This window comes from Lepisma saccharinum, chromosome 30 (assembly GCF_977018435.1).
Source record: "Lepisma saccharinum chromosome 30, izLepSacc3.1, whole genome shotgun sequence".
Lineage (NCBI taxonomy): Eukaryota > Metazoa > Arthropoda > Insecta > Zygentoma > Lepismatidae > Lepisma > Lepisma saccharinum.
In genome coordinates, this window is record NC_139258.1 from 5,753,947 (window position 1) to 5,769,974 (window position 16,028).

General features: G+C 38.4%; 1 protein-coding gene across 3 annotated transcripts in view; it reads right to left on the minus strand.

The window, feature by feature from the left end:
- Positions 1-16,028, minus strand: part of sha (shavenoid) — a 509,126-nt gene that overhangs the window by 286,390 nt on the left and 206,708 nt on the right. The window contains exon 1 of one of the 3 annotated variants that reach the window (XM_083115601.1): positions 727-921. The exons of the other annotated variants lie outside the window; for them this stretch is intronic. The gene's annotated coding sequence lies outside the window, so the exon portion shown is untranslated. Of the gene's footprint in view, positions 1-726; positions 922-16,028 lie in introns of those variants that run through there. 3 annotated transcript variants of the gene reach the window in all.

Here is a 16,028-nt window from a genome sequence, read left to right on the forward strand (position 1 = left end):
AATGCATGATGGGACAAAAACCACGACACATCCATAGTTTAGGCACAGTTAAACCTAGGATTTTTGGCCAATGAACCATGGAAGCTGGTTCAAAATTTAATAACCGCAGTATTACTTATCGAGTGTGCTCGTGATCAATTTCTTTAATATCTACATCCAAAACTGATGGATTAGAAATCTCATAAAATGGGTTAAAGTAATTTATAAGTGACATTCACTGAGCCTAATAGCTGCTTCAAGAATTTGCAATGATGGTTCACAATCTAAGTTACGATATCAAAGGGTTCATTCCACGAAAAGTTATATCATAGTAATGCTATTACAGGTTAACAAGTTAGTAAAGAAATTATACTTCCAAGTACATTTCTGCATAGGAAATATAAAATTATAAAGGATTTCAATGATCTTGTTACGAGTTTTGTAGGAAAGGTAAATTTTGTTTCTTTTACGGTGGATTCCCCCTCCCCCCATAATTTTTGCGAGCCAAGAAAAGTCATTCCCCCTATTATTGATACATAATGATTCCAAGCTTGTTAGTTCTTTTTGAAACTGTTTAAGAAATCATGGCATGTGATCTTCGTGTCTAAATTTTTGGTCTATTTTCAGAAACTGGAGGCCCGATACATCAATGAGAAAAAAAGGGGCGATGTTTACTAAGGCATCGCAGGCATTAACATCAATATAACTATTTTGTTTTGAAATTAGGCAAATTCGTGAATTACTTACCTACTTGACGAGGAAAATGAATGGGAATGATATTTATCTTTTAACACAGGGGTTAACCACAAAGTTAAAGGTTCCAGACACACACACTTGTCACTTAGTGAACACTGTCACCAATAAAAAAAAATCACCATTCACGAAAGCACTGTCACACACACCGATTCCCGCCAGTTCTGTTGCTTGCTTTTGGTTTTCCCTCCCGACTGAAAATGCGACGACCTTGCTCTCTCCGCAGATCGTCGTCCCGCCTGGCGCTACTCGCGCCATCTACCAGCCGTGACGTCACAGCGCGTAGCGGTAATGCCACCATGGCAGTGGGGCGGGCAACGTTTTTCTCCCGCCACTCGTTTCTTGCCTGTCCGAAAGGGGGGAAAATTGGTCTTCCGCGACGCAACAATTCCGATTAGTTCTCACGCGATCTGGAAGCAGGTGGAATTCCGAACCGTCAAATACAGCCAGTGCTGACAGGTCAAGGAAAATCTCAGCGTACGAGAGTCTTTCACAATTCTGCAGAATGTGAATTAAAGAGTTCTTCATCGACGCGTTTTAACAATCTTCCAAACCGCCGAAATGCAGTTTTGAACGAACTTAGACCATGATCTCAATACCGGATTTGTCGGCATATAAGATGCTCTTTTTTTCTTTAAAAATAGGTCTTATACGGCGATACTCAGTTTTTGATTACCTCCATTTCTTGGAAATGTCTGTCTGTTCTGAGTTAGACGATTTATTTCTTGCTTCCTTGCAGTACAGCGCCTAGAATAACGTAGTGTGTAAAACGGCATGGTTCTGCGATCTCTGGCTGGTTCCACTCGAAAATGATCCGCTAGAGGCGCTGGTGTTGACCCCGGTGCTTGGTGTTCGACTACTTATAATGGAAGTAAATGGAGTTTTCGCTGCAACGTCTGATTCTTTTACATGAAACATTTCTATGAATGTGATAATTGCTATGATATTTGGTACAGTGGTCGCGAAGATATTAACGAACATTCTAGACAGTCGACCACGTCCTGTTATCGTCATAATACGGGAGAAAAAATACGCGTGGAATGTTCTTGGCAACTAAATTTTTGTGTATGAATTAGGTTCATTATTATTATCATCATCATCATTTCTTTTAAAGATATACACACTGAAGCATTTGTATTTTGGATATTTACTGTCTCTTTTCTTCCGCTTTAAACTAATCGCGGCAATGATGATAATGATGATTCCATGAAACGACAAGGGGAACCCCACAAAACTTTCTTAGTGCCATCGACATGAGTGTAAGGCAACTTTCAAACCAATGGGACAAGCGACACGGGATGTTCACACTGTAAAATAGCATTCATTGCACATGAGGGTCCAAACAGAAAACGACACGTTCATATGGCGTATTCGCGTGCTACTTGTTAATTCGGTCGGAAAGCTTCTTAAAGGAAGGGTGCTCAGACCGAAGCGACGCGCTACAGGGGGAGTTTCCAACTAAGTGACAAGCGACATGGTGCCTTCAGTCTATTAGCAAGCGTTGTTTGCGAACAACAGATAGGCGACACGATAAACTGCACATTACAACAACAGATCTAGGCGACACGATAAGCCACACGTGTCGCTTTGTCGCTTCTGCGTCGCTCAAACTGGGTCATTTCCTCAATAGCTTGCAACATGTTGCCGTGGTTTGTTGTTCGCGCATACGCGATGCAATGAGTGTCTTGCTTTAGTAAGATTGCGCACCAAAGCGACAAGCGGCACGCGACACTTATCGCTTGAGGATTTCACCAACCGAACCCTGGCCTGTGCTTCCCGTCATGCCGCTACGATGTCAAATGTTGCTCTTGATTGGCTCCTTTCCAAGCAACATGTGTCACTTCGGTATGAAAGTTGCCTTGGACCGAATGACCCGTGTCGCTTTGGTGTGAAATCCTCGTATCGTTTGTCCCGTGTCGCTTTGGTGTAAAATCTCCTTGAGAAAACGGTGCAGTCAGAGCTTTTGTCCCTACGGTTCGAAAGGCTGCATTGATTTCCGACTGCTCGCTTTCAAGCGACACTTGTGGTTTGTCGCCTCGGTATGAAATATCTCTCAGGATACTATTTATATTCTAATAACATAGAAAAATAAACTCTAATACACAGTCCAAGACCTGACGTCCGGAATCACATTGCGATGTTTCTTCTTGTGTTACGCATGCTATTTATTTATTAATTTTATTTTACTTTTCTTTCCGAATTAATGCCATTTCGTGACTGCAAATCACTCCACAAATATAACTGTTTCCATCAATTCACTTACCGCCTTTCTAGAGAAACAAATCTACACAATATATTCCAAAAACTAACTAAGCCGCATTACTTTCATAACAAAATTAGCACCTGGGTCGATCGCACTGCCATCTACTTGTCATCGTCTCGGGGAACCAGTTTCTTGGGACGTTTTCCACACTACGTTATTCAAGGCGCTGTACTTGCCGTTCGTGACGAAGAAGATTAAAATGTTTTCTTTCCTAGTTAGATTAGCTAAGTTATTTGCTGAAACCATTAAATTATTGTTGTTTCAAATCCACTTTATGCACAGAAAGGCTAATCAGGACTGGACCTACAGTCTAAAGTGGGATCCGAACTACTATGCGCTTCCAAATGTGGCGTGCCCAGGATTTCCGAAAGGGAAGGGTTACGTACACTTTTTCTGGTAGTCAGCTCTCATTTTTCTATCTTTCCTACCTTTGACGTTCTCTTTTCTTAGGAATACTGGGTCAAAAGGGGGGGGTTATAACCCCCCCCCCCTTGGGCACGCTCCAACGGGTATCGAACCTAGTTCCTGGGCATTACAAGGCGATGACGCTACCAGTGCGCTATCGGGGAGGCGTTTTGTTGAAACTAGACCTAAGTACTGTAAATTAATTATAAAGTCAATGGTAAAGCTTTTTCCTCAAAAATATTTGTACAAAAAGGGGGGTAATAAGTTATACGCCGGCAATTAATTACAATTAAGATTCAATTTAATGACCTGGACCAAGTTTTATAAAAATCTATCATACTTAGCATGTGATGTGTGTGCGTGTGTGAGAGAGATAGAGAGATTTATCATACATGTCTATTATTATTGTTATTTTATTTCTAATGGGACGAATACATACAGTAGTGTCGACCTTCATGACGGAGTGGTTTCATCCTAGAATGGAATGTCTCACATTTATGTGTGTTTCCATTTCCAATACATTCGAATGAATACATATTCGTTTCAATGGCATTTACAAAATCACCTCTGACATTTTATGTTAAACAAGTAAGATTACTTTTGTGCACGAGTGTGTTAGCCGATGCGTAGCAAAGTATTTTAGGAACAACACTTGAAAAAAAATCTTGTAGGACTAACTAATGAAAAATTTCTTTGTAATCGAAGATCATAATATCTTTTAAGGTGTGGTAATATTATAATGGGATTGAGATACGAAACTCTCGAATCCGGATTTTTCGGATCCGTTTGGCCATCCGTAGTCCAGACCAGGACTCCAACCCGGAAATTTTCGGTGCCAAAATTGTGAATCATATTCAATACGCTCTGCCACTGAGCCGGCATAAACAAATTACCGTATTTTACCGTGTAATGGTCGCACCCAATTCTTAGAGTCCAAAAATTGGTTCGTAACTTTTCATCGCGTAATCGGCGCGTCTGATAAAGAAACCAATGATAGCGGCCAGAATCTTGGGAGAGAGATGATTAACATTTTTAAATCCGTAACGGTGAAATAAGATGCTTCAAGTGTAATGTATCGACTATAATGCACAAATGAATACCAACTAACGAGTTAATATTCGCTAAACTGTCACGAAGAAAATATGTGCGTCGATTTGGACTATTCAATTCTTAACATATCCTCGGGTATTCCGTGCATCGTAATCTTGCTTGATTGATTGCTATCTTTGCTGCATCAAAGACAGTTTAGTAATAAAATAAATGATTTTTTAGTATCGGAAATACCGACACATAAAAAAATCACAATAAACTCACCCCACTTTATTGCAAAACAATTTTGGAATCAAATCTGTGACATTTATGCGATAATATAGGGTAAAATCCCCACCACTCACTGTCACCCATTTAATTAACCAACCCTATAACATTATTGCCCGAAAAAGTCATCGATACGTGCTTTAAGACACGGCTTGAACCGTGACTAAAGAACGGACATGTTATCACTTCATTGTTCTCCACATCGTCGCGATTAACTCAAGAGCCACGACGGCGACGTAAAGTAACCTAAGTGGAAATAAAGAAGCAATTTTATTGTTAAACGACCCATACGCTCAGTAAAATGCCAGTGAAACTTTCATCTTCTTGACGGAGTATCAGTGAAGAATGTTACACTCACTGAGCAGATTCCAGATATGGACAAATCGCAAGGAAGCATAGAGTTCGAAAAGAGGAAAGCTTGCTCACCAGTAGTGTAAAATATGATATTATAAACTCGATAAAGGAAGAGCCCCCCTCAAGCAGAATTGCTTACACTTAAACCTAGCTCAACATGCCCATATGAGCTTTTTGCTCAAGTGTAGCACCCCCCTCTAATCCAAGATTTTTGTAAAAAAGCCCTCATGGATTCCATGAGAAAGGAAGAGCCCCCTCGGATTGATGTGTCTATACTTACAAAAGGCACTTCTGTGAGATTGTTGTCCATAATTCTGTCAAAAATATGCCCCTCTTGATATTTTTTTCGGCCACACTTAAAACTAGGCCACGACACACCCACCCACACACACCCACACCCACCCACACTCACCCACACACACATATTTACTTCCGGTCCACTTCCGGTTTACTTCCGGTCCACTTCCGGTCTACTTCCGGTCCACTTCCGGTCCACTTCCGGTCCACTTCCGGTCCACTTCCGGTCTACTTCCGGTTTGCCGCAGAGCTCCTCTAGAATTGCTCTGTGACTCTCTCATTTCTTACATCATAAACATATGATTTTTCTCCTATGAGAATAACACTACATATGGTGTCATCAGGCAATGCCTCATGGAATTCACAGATAATTTTAATATTTGTTCTGTCATTCACCACAACCTGTTTTCTTTTTGAAGCATTGATTACAAACATGGGCCTCTGTGCTTTGAATTCATCTGGTGTGTAGTACATGTCAGTATTGCCTGTAGTGACTCTCTTGAAAGCCGAAAAAGCTTCATATAATTTGAGGAAATCATTCTTGGACATGTCTAAATTATAATTTTCTCTAGGAAAGACCTCATTTCTGCCATTTTTAAGATATATGTTCTTGATGTTGCAGCTATCAAATTTACTTGAATTTTTTTCCTGATTGTTGTGTCTCCCAGTCTGAAACAATACCACTACAAAATCAGGCATGTCGTATTGAATACTGGAGAATGAATTTGTAGCATCAAACTCATAATAAGAACCAGTTGCGGGCTTCTGTACACATTGATATGTATAAAATTGCAGAGGAATCTGTGGATTTTTTAGAATATCAGCTTTGTATTTAAGACCATAACTGGCCTCGTATTCAACAACAGGGATTCTTAACTCCATAGTCTGAATAATGCATTTGCCTGCATCTGGTAGGGTATTAGGCAGAGCTTCTCCTGTGGGGTTTATTGTACTGTACCTCATCAAAGCATTATTATCATTTGCAGCTCTTCTAAATGTGATTCTTAACCCACCCTTCCACATAATTTCTTTGTAATCTGAGAAGAATCCTGGCAACAGGCGCATCGGGAACAGCACAGTGTGGTTCTTAGATAATATCTTATCACCAGCCTCAAATCCCCCGATTTTGTAGTATGAAGCCTCGGTTTTGGATAATTTTAATGTGGCCAAAGCCGTGGAGGTAATGCCGGGATAATCCACTCTGTTTATAACAACACCGTGCTTTCTGATCTCAATTTCAGAGAATAGATGAGGCACAAAATTGTCCACAAGTCTTATATTTGAATTTGCCGGATAATCTGTTCCATCGAGCTTTACAACATCAAATTTGATGTATAGATCTGCTCTGTGGGGGTGTATAAATCCATCCCCTACATCAAGATCAACCTCAATCTCTGTGTTGGGCTGATTTAAATTTGCAAATGTCCTCCTGTTTGGGGGGAATGATTGTAGCTCATAACTCTCAATATTTTCCATTGTATGTATTTTTATTTAAATGTTAATCTCTATGATTGCAGTTGTTGTGGCTCCAGCAAAATCAACTAATTCTTCTTTTTCATTAGTGACCATCAATTCAATATAATCTATTCTATTATGACACACAGGAAAATATAATGTTGGGGATGGATTGTAGATGATGGGCTCCATGAATTCAGAGTTAGGTTTGAATGTCGCAATGATGCCAGTTTGTTTGTGAGTGCCTATGCCATTTGATTTGGTGATCATACCCTCAGCCACATTACAGTGAATATTTAGAGTCTCTATGGCTAAGAATTTGGGTATATTCATAGCAGTGTGTTTGATGCCTGGTTCAAGTTTTGTGTTGTTCTCAAAGCCCAACAGCTCTCCTATGGTACCCAGATCCACTGTTTCTGCGGCAGATACAATCTCTACTCTGTGAGTGACAGAATTTTGACTTAACACTACACCTCTGGGTAATTGAGCATTTAGAGTGGACAGATTATACTGCCCTGGAGTGATGACAATTTTTTCATCCCCAACTGCAATTGTATTGTTGTGGTGTGTAATATTAGGGATCAAGTACATGCCATAAAATGCTCTGAGAGCTATTGTTTTGGGATACACTATGTCATCATGCAATTTGAGTTTCAATATTGAATTTTGGCTGGTGAGATGGAATACCCCCATGATGTTTCAGATACCACAAGGCTTTTTGAAAATCTTCAATTGATGGTTTATTTATTTGAGACATGTATCTAAGAACAGATAGACACAAATGTCCGCAATTAACATCTTTGAAATTTTGAACACGGGCATTATTGTAATAAAGATTAGCTGATTTTAGATATTTTACTAAATTTTCAGGTGGAACACCTCCAAATGAATCAAACACAAATGCCTCATTTTTTAAATATTTAAGATAACAGATCCAGTGAGTGCCCTGATTTTTGTACTCATCCAAATTAACAACGCCACACTCTTTGTTGAGTGGTTGTTCTGGCAAAGAATCAGACATGTACACACCTCTAAAATGTTTGATGCCCAGTGGCTTGATTAAAGCTTCAATATCTTGGTTTGTAAGCGGCTCTTGTTTTTTTTAAACTTATTCATGGCTCTCTTAACACCTTTGCCTTTTTTCTCCATTGCCAGGTTATGGCGCTTCTGCTCATCTAATTCTGCCCTATTCTTCTTGGCATCTATTACTGTTTTTGCTATGGCGGCTGAACCCCCAGCCAAGCTCCCCACAGCCCCGAGAGCAGCTAAGATGGCAGGGATGGTAAATATGAATCCCCCCACATGTGATTTTTTTCTTGATTGCTGTAATTTTTTTAATTGGGGGGTACTAAGCAACAATTTCATACCATGCCCCTTTGCAATACAAGAATTTTTTTTCTTGCGCTGCTTTTTGGTCAAGAGACTGTCAATAGTTTTAAGAGATTTGAGACCTGCATAAGGTACTTGATACATAACACCCTTGGCCTTCATTGTAGGTTTATTATATACATATTCACAACCCCCACCCCAGTTTTTGTTTGGTGCTCATAGCTATGGTGGTTCCCAATGCTGCTATTTTTTCACTCAAAGAAGCATCTTTGCTTACAAATCTGCCAAATGCAGCCTCTTCTAATTTCTTGTCTGCAACATGTCTCTTGTCAAGATCAGAATCTGTGTTGTATGCTATGTCATGGTCTCTACAAGCAGCATCTAGGGGATTAACACCAGGATCCCCTCTGTTTAATCTATGGTCCAGTTTTGTGCCTGGACCACAATACTGATAGCCTGGAATGTGTAGTTCAAATGGCAGCTTGTTTATAATGTCATTAACAAGGCCCCGACCCTCAGAAATATTCCAAAATTTGGGGGGTAGAGTGTTAATAATTTTTATAAGATATCCAATCCCCTTAGTGTCATTCACTATAAAATTAGACAATTTGGTGCTTATCATGTCCATAATTCCAACCTTTTCATTGTAAAAATTGTGGTTCCCAGCATTTTCCTCCCCAGCTATCACCAATAGCCTATCTACAAGTTTCCTGACATCATCAACCCAGACAAATTCTTTGGGCAGGGTGTTGTATTGTTTGATTCCACTGCCAGTCTTGATTTGTGACCATATGGGCTTGATTAAATTGTTGTATTTTGCCCCACTGCTCGACTTCACTCTTTTTTGTGTGGGATCATTGTTCTGGTATAGAGCATCTGATTTTATTAATATTTCTTTGTAATCCTCATAATCTTGATCTGTATAGCTGCCAGGCCTTTTCCTGGTCATGAGTTCCCACAATCCAGGCGTGCCGGTATACTTAACAAAAGCACCTTTTTCTCCAAGTCGAGATTCTGAATATACAATTATATCATCTCCCATAAATGTTACTCTGAAATTGCCAATTCTATGTATGATGCTGCCATCAAGCTCTGTGTCAGCATATAAGCCAAAAACCTCATCTTTATTGTCTTTAGGTGTGGTTAAATATTTTTGAGCAAGAAGACCCAATTCAATAGGATCCTGACTAGCCTCAATTCTTCTAGGAGGACTAGGTGTATGAATACTGGAAAGTGGGGTGAATGGATAATCTAATATGTTCCTAGCAGCTACAGGTACAAGCTCTGTGAGCAAATTTTGATTCTGCTCTGTAACAGTTTTGATATTCTTACCTAAATTATTAATAGCATCAATTACAGGCTGTTCTGTTTGTTTGTGTTTTTCATAAATTCCACGGTTCTCTGATTTCCATCCCTTAAATCTTTTTACAAGATAATCTCTTAACTTAAGATCATCAATGATTGGCCTTTTCATGTTTATTTATATACGTCTCAACGTCTAAAAAATTGTTTCAACGTCTAGAAAATTGTTGATCTTATTTCTGTATTTGCCACTATTGGGTGTTCTTGTCATATCAATTGTGACAAACCCATAACTGTCCTGGTTCCAGCACCTGCTGCAAAATTTGGAAAAATCATTGTAGCTCAGGTCCCCACCTACATATTCATCATGTATGTGTTTGAGGTTGGTATGGTCTTGATGAAACACGCATATAAAATTGCTATTGTCTCGGATCAGTTGCTTGGGTATTTTTGAAAAAGTCTGTGCCAGGTAGAAGCAATCAATGTTTTTGTGTCGGCCCTGTGTAAAAAAATTTCTAACCTTGTTTTGATTATCCAGTATAATGTCATCAAACACAACAACAGAGTTATCGAGACAGTCATCAAGTGGCTTAACATCTGGTTCAAAAGTGGCAATATCCAATCCATCATATAGCTTCATCAGCTGCTGATATTTTAATTGTTCCAAGCTCTTAGAGAAGATATACAAGTGCCTGTTTTTCCAGTCTAACCAGTTGGGTGCCAATAAAAAATTATCAATCATTAGTGTAGTTTTACCACAAGCCGATGGCCCAACAATAAGACATTTAATATTATCAGGTAGCAAGTTGCCATTTCTCTTATTCTGTTGTTCAGGTTCTGGCAGCCTTTTTATAACATCCCAGGTGCTCATATTATTATTTTGTTTGCATCGATCCAGCTGTGTTCTGGGAGTCCTAGCCATTTGACAAGTAACTTGTTGCCTTTTCTGCGGATGATTTTTTCTATGAGATATGTGTCAGGCTGTTTAGTTTTGCTGAGCTCTTGTTCATAGAACCTGCCTTTGAGAATTTCTCCTCGGTGATCCTTTATTATATATGTGTTAAGGGTCCCGGGTTTAACTTGAACCACTGTAAATAATTCAGTACTCCAGTTTCTTGTAAAGCCTCTCTTGAATAAGTGCTTATATTTGCTTATTCTTACTTGATCCCCAATCTTGTATCTGGCCTTTCTTGTTGTTGGCCGATATTTAGGATAATAAACAGTGCTGATCAATTTTTGCTCATCAGATGAGCTTATTACTTCAGAGGGTTTCATGTTGATTGTGGAATGGACCGAGTTGTTATATTTATGTAGAAGTTCTGGAAGAATATTAATCCATTTATAATTACCCTGCAGTGTAAATTGTTTATACATAAGATTTTTTAAGGTTCTGTTGAATCTCTCTACAATTGAGGCCTTGAGATCACTGTAACTCGAGTAATGTTTTATTGCCTGGCTTTTAATAAATTGTTGAAACACTGAATTATAAAATTCTTTGCCATTATCTGTTTGCAAATAGCGCGGGGATCTTCCACTCTGATTGATGATTGTCCTGAGGGCTTCTGTAACACATTTTCCAGTCTTGGATTTGAGTGGCACAGCCCAGGCAAATTTTGAAAATGTATCTATTACAGTGAGTAGATACTTGTAGCCCTTGTTGATTTTGTCTAAGTTTTTCAACTGCCCACTTGCCATTTCAATCAAGTCGCTTTGCCATAAATCATCTATGCCCTTTGTGACTACTGGGAGTCTCTTAAAATTATGTCTGGCCTGTCTGTGTAATTCATCAACAATAATTTTTCTAGACATAATATGTAAACAAGAATATTGCAACTATAGGGTGTTCAGCAGCTGATACTGCAGGATTTTCTAAATATAATTTGTCCCCTATCTGTATTTTAAATTCCAAAGAGCCATCATCTTCTACATAAGATGTTTCTAATGTATTGGGATCTGTAAAATCCTCCAATTCTACACTGCTGATTTTCACTTTGTTATCAGCATTTGTTATTGATAATGTAGGGTAGTGGTGTGCCTGTGGCTGTAGCCAATATTTGATCTTGATTGGTCTCAATGTGCCCCCAACAAAAAATTGGTAATAAAATTGTGCAGGGGACAGCATATATATTTTGCCACCTGGTGTAAATGGAGAATCATATTCTTTGTTGGGGATGCTGTACAATTCAAGAATTACTGAATGTTTAGGATTCTCGATTATGCCTGTTATTTCCTTTTCTGCTGAGAGCAATCTGCTTGTTACAGATTCAAGGTGCTCATTGATAGTTCTAACAACATCATCATGGCCCGGCTTGATTTTTATGTCCACAGCAAGTCTCTTGTATTGTTGCACAATTTCTTGTAGCTGGGTGGCAAAAACAGACAGAGCATTTGCTTGATTGGATTCCATGGTCCCTAGCTGTTGCTTGATATTAGCTACAATTTGTTGCAAATTTTCAACAACTGCCAATTTCGAATTTTGAGCTGTAAGATCATGGACCTGTCTTCTGATATCCTCAAACAGGGAATGCAGTTCATTAATATGTTGATTGGTTGGAAGAGTGGCCACTGTCTGAGTGAGATGTTTGATCTCTGCTTGGATATTCTTGATATCTTCTGATTTCAATATCCTATTCACTGCCCTCTTAATATTTTTAAGTTCCTGTGATGTAGGAAGATTTGAGACTGTATTTTGCAAAGATTCAAGTGCTAATTTTACATTGTGTAATTCAGAAGCATCAGCCACATTTTGCATAGCATTTTGGAGCAGGGCTATATCTGCCTGAGAGGGTGTGGATTGTTGTAAAATTTCAAGTTTTGTTTGGATATCATCTATCAAGTGATGAAAATGAGATAGTTCAGATTCAGTGTTGAGGTTTTCAAGCTTTGTGATTTGTTGCTGGACACTGACAAGGGTATCTACAATACCGGGCAATCTGGATTCTAGTACATTTGCCAAATCACTTTGCACTGCTGCTATTGTACCTTCAAGATGGGTTATGGAATTTTGAATTTTTCCAAAATCTTCATATGTTTCAAGTTGCAGCTTAATATTTGCTACACTCCGAGTTATTGCATTTAAAGCATCAGAAGATGGCAAATTGTTCATAAAATTTTCAAGTGTCTCAATTTTTTCTTTAACCTCGGCTATGGCATTGTTCAGAGGGTCCAGATTAGGTATCTGGAGTGACTGAATCTGTTCTTTTAGAGTGGAAATCACTAGATCAAAATCTTCTTGTGATTTTATGCTTTTGACAATTGTTTGGAGTTGTGTCTGGACATTATTTATCTGCTCTTCCAATTGTTGTTTCAATTGCTCAGAATTGGTGGCCTGGGTCTTAAATTTGGCTTGAAGAGCTGCAACTGCTTCTTCTAAACTTTGAAAATTATCTAATGTGGCCAGGTCAGTATATTTCTGAAGCAGCAACTTGAGTTCAGAATCAATTTTAAGAAGAGGGTCCATGCATTGTGATTGCAAATTTGTAATTTCTAATTGAAGACTGGCATTGAGTGTAGTTTGTAAAGCTTGTAAATCACTTCTTAATTTCTTGACTCTTACATCAAGCATCAGAATCTCATCACTGTGATCTTCATGTCTTGTATGGCCAAAAATATCATTAGGCATTTTGTTTAGTAGTTATTTATTATAGAGTATCTGATTCTTAATTCTATAAAAAAGGGTATAAGCTTGTCATAAGATCCAGGGACCTCAATATATAAGCAGTCACCAGCAGAAACAGTATAAACAGTGCCAGAAACCATGTTTGAGTGCTTTATCCTGTAAATATTTCTCCCTACTGAAATCTTGACATCACCCTCAGGGGTTGTAATAAATTGTAATTGCCCACCTACAGGTAATTGGTAATGATTTAAATTATTGTTAAATATGTACAATATTTTGCCTGTTTCATCGTCAATATCTGTAAGTATGCTATTCAGATGAATAATTAAGAAACCACTCAGTTTAGACAGCATATCAGAAGAGGGTTGTGGTGTCGGCAGGTCCATAATACCTTGTTTTTTAAACCCAAATAAGTTCATAGGCATGTTTATTTATTTCAAATCATGCTCTGGAATTGGGCATTGATTTCCATTTTTCAAATCACAATGACCCCATGGTAAAGTATGTATTCCACATGATAAAATGCATCTCTTATCGTCATGTGGGTCCAGAGCCACTTTTCTTACAACATTTGAAGTCAATAAGTGATCCACACTCTGAATTCTGGATTCTGATGTTCTGATTGAACTCTGGGATTTGATGCAATTTTTATAATCTTCAAATTGGAGCTCTTTTTCCACAGCTACTTTGCCAATACCCTTGGCCTTTTTGACAACAGCACTACATGTTTTAAAACTATACATCTTGGCACTTAACCCAGCAAATTCCACAATAACATCACCAAGTGTCTCATCTTTTAACTTGCCGGGTACTTTTTTGTTGTGGGGTTGAATCCTTTTATGTTCACTGGTATCAAAATATTCGAGCAATTCAGGCTGTGACATATCTTGATAAACATCTTCTGTTTGAATATCAAGAATAAAACTATCCGTATCCATGTACATCAGTTTTACATTATCGCCATAAAAAGGTTTCAACACATCATAATACAATGTTAACATATGTAATTTGGACAATTCCAATATTGCAGCCCCTACATAAATAGGTTTATCAAACTTAATCCTTGTTTTTTTCATGTTGAAAAGTGCCATATCTTCATTATAAATTCTTCTGTAATTGAAATTAGGCTTTGCAACCAATTTTTTGCTCAGGCTGGGGTCAGTAATTATTTTAACATCGGTATGTTTTCTGACATTTTCAATTGTTTTGCCATATACAGAATTAACCATCAATTTAAACAAGCCTTTATCAAATTCGCTCTTTGCAGATGTTCGAAGCTCCGTGTTTGTATCAATGTATGGTTTCAACCATCTTGAGTGCCTAAACCTCAAAACTTTTCCAACTTTGGTTACTTGAACACCATGTTTCATCAGGAACTGGAGGTTTTTGTAATATATGACACAACCCTGTTTTGGCTCCAGAGTCATCATGAGCTTCTTCTGTTTAGAGCCAGGTGAGCACTGAACCTCGGGAATTGGGGGCAGATCAGAAAATTTGTTATGTAAATGATCTGGAAATATCAGATCAACCTCTAAGATTAGGCCATGTTCTCTGTCATCATAGTTCTGAAGATCCTCAATATTGAAACCTTCGACCCATTCAAGCCCTGCATATGGCAGTTTTTGCATCATTGCGTGACCATAGAGGCTGTTTGCATCTACATACGCTATATAATTTGATGGCCGTGCTGGATCATGATCAGGCATATATTTGTTATTTGCTCTGGCGTATCTCTGAGAACATTGCACCATACCTCCTCTTATACCTTGCTCCATAAACAGATACATATCTGGATCTTGGATCAGATCCAATGGCATTTTGGTATTTAAAAACATTGCAGCCCACGCTAGGCCCGGGGCACTGTAAAAATACACTGGGTCCAGTCCATAATTTTGCATTGATGATTTTCTGAATGCTTGAAGTATATCAGCTAAGAGGGTCACATCAAGTTTCAAATATGCCATGTGATAATCACGAAATGTCTGGCATTTTAAATTGTTCCACATCAATTGGGCATGGTGATAATCATCATCAGTGATTCCAGATCCTCTGATTTTGCTGTAAAACTCTTCTTGTGGTGGCAGAGAACACTCATCAAATTTAGAAAAATCTGTAACATAATCATATGGATATACACCTTTTCGCCTAATTAATTTCAGGTCCAGATTTGGAAACATGGCACATGTGATTTTGAATTCACCATCAGATAATTGAGAGGCCAGTGTAGCCAGGCTATCAGATAAAAATCTGTAAGAATCAAGAAATCTCATGTGAATAGGAGTTCCATTAACTTTAATTGTTTTGCTAATAGATATATATTTTTCATCATTTTCAGCTAAAATATTTAAATTCTGTTTCTCAAACCCCTCGTACCTGATGAGATGATGGAAATCATAATTGGATGCTCCATGGCAAAATATGGGGACAAATCTTGGTCTCTTGATCTGAATATTACAGCTATTACACAGGGCCTGTTTATATCGACCATCTGTATGAGAATGGTGTTTCACCTTGATATTTCTATCTGAAAATTCAGAATCACATACCGGGCATTTTTCTGCATTGTTGAAATCCTCAATCTGTTTCTCTGTTAAGGGCAACATGGGTTTTGATTTTAATAAGATGTTAGATGCTATGTCACGGCACTCATTTTCTATTCTATGTGCAAATATTTTGATGGCATCTGGTCCCATGTATGAATATTCCTTAGTAACAACACCATCCTGTACAACCACATAACAAAAGCTGGAAGGTTCATGTAGCTGGTATGGTGTAATTGAAGAATCTTCAGGATCTGGATTGCAGGATGCAAGAGGTTTAAGGATCGATTCAAAATCACAGACAATATATGCTGGGTGTTCCAACAAGGCTTCAAACTTTTTGAATTCGGCATTTTCACTTGGCATTGGCATCACCATATGAACAGGTTTATGATTGCCACAGTATTTCAGATGC